The sequence below is a fragment of the Lithobates pipiens genome, unplaced genomic scaffold (assembly GCF_037356315.1).
Source record: "Lithobates pipiens isolate NorthernLeopardFrog02 unplaced genomic scaffold, aLitPip1_a1.2 Scaffold_61, whole genome shotgun sequence".
NCBI classification, from domain to species: Eukaryota; Metazoa; Chordata; class Amphibia; order Anura; family Ranidae; genus Lithobates; species Lithobates pipiens.
Window position 1 is genome coordinate 2,884,175 of NW_027507883.1, and position 941 is coordinate 2,885,115.

General features: G+C 47.3%; 1 pseudogene; it reads left to right on the forward strand.

The window, feature by feature from the left end:
* Window positions 1-511: 511 nt before the first annotated feature.
* On the forward strand, window positions 512-630 carry LOC143958293 (5S ribosomal RNA; annotated as a pseudogene).
* The last annotated feature ends 311 nt before the right edge of the window (window positions 631-941 follow it).

Below are 941 nucleotides of genomic sequence, written 5' to 3' on the forward strand. Positions count from 1 at the left end.
ATTAAAGGTGCCGTAGGAATCTTTTTATATTGTTGGCTTTGACCTGTTTTTCTTTCGCTTGTTTCCCAAGGTGACCATTTTAGCATCAGTCAAGAGTTTTGAGTATGTCCCAAAGCGTTCGCCTGAGGTCACATCACCCTGAAAGCGCCCGATCTCAGAGGCTAAGCAGGGTCTGGGTCAGATGGGAGACCGCCAGGGTCTATGTTGTTGGCGTTGACCTTTTTTTTTTCACTTGTTTCCCAAGATAACCATCTTGGTATTTGTCAAGAGGGTTGAGAGTGTCTAAATAGAACACCTATGGCCACATCACCCTGAAAGTGCACAATCTCATCTGATCTCGGAGGCCTAGCAGTGTACGGCCTGGTTAATACCTGTATGGGAGACCATCTGTGAATACCAGGTGCCGTAGGCTTCTTTTTATGTTGTTGGCGTTTACCTGTTTATTTTCGCTTGTTTCCCAAGGTGACCATCTTGGTGTTTAACAAGAGGGTTGAGAGTGCCCAAAGAGATCACCTACGGCCCCATCACCCTGAAAGCGCCCAATCTCATCTGATCTCAGAGGCTAAACAGTGTCGGTCCTGGTTAGTACCTGGATGGGAGACCGCCTGGAAATACCAGGTGCCATAGACTTCTTTTTTTGTTGTTGGCTTTGAACTGTTTTTTTCGCTTGTTTCTCAAGGCGACCATCTTGGCGTTTGTCAAGAGGGTTGGGCGTGTCTTGAAGAGAACGCTTACGGCCACATCACACTGAAAGCACCCAATCTCGTCTGATTTCAGAGGCTTAGGAGCATCAGGACTGGTTAGTACCTGGGTGGGAGACTGCCTGGAAAGACCAGGTGACATAGAAGGATCTGGTCTGGTTAGTGTCTTGATTGGAGAACGCCTGGGAATACCGGATGCCGTAGGATTCTTTTTATGTTGTTGGCTTTGACCTGTTTTTT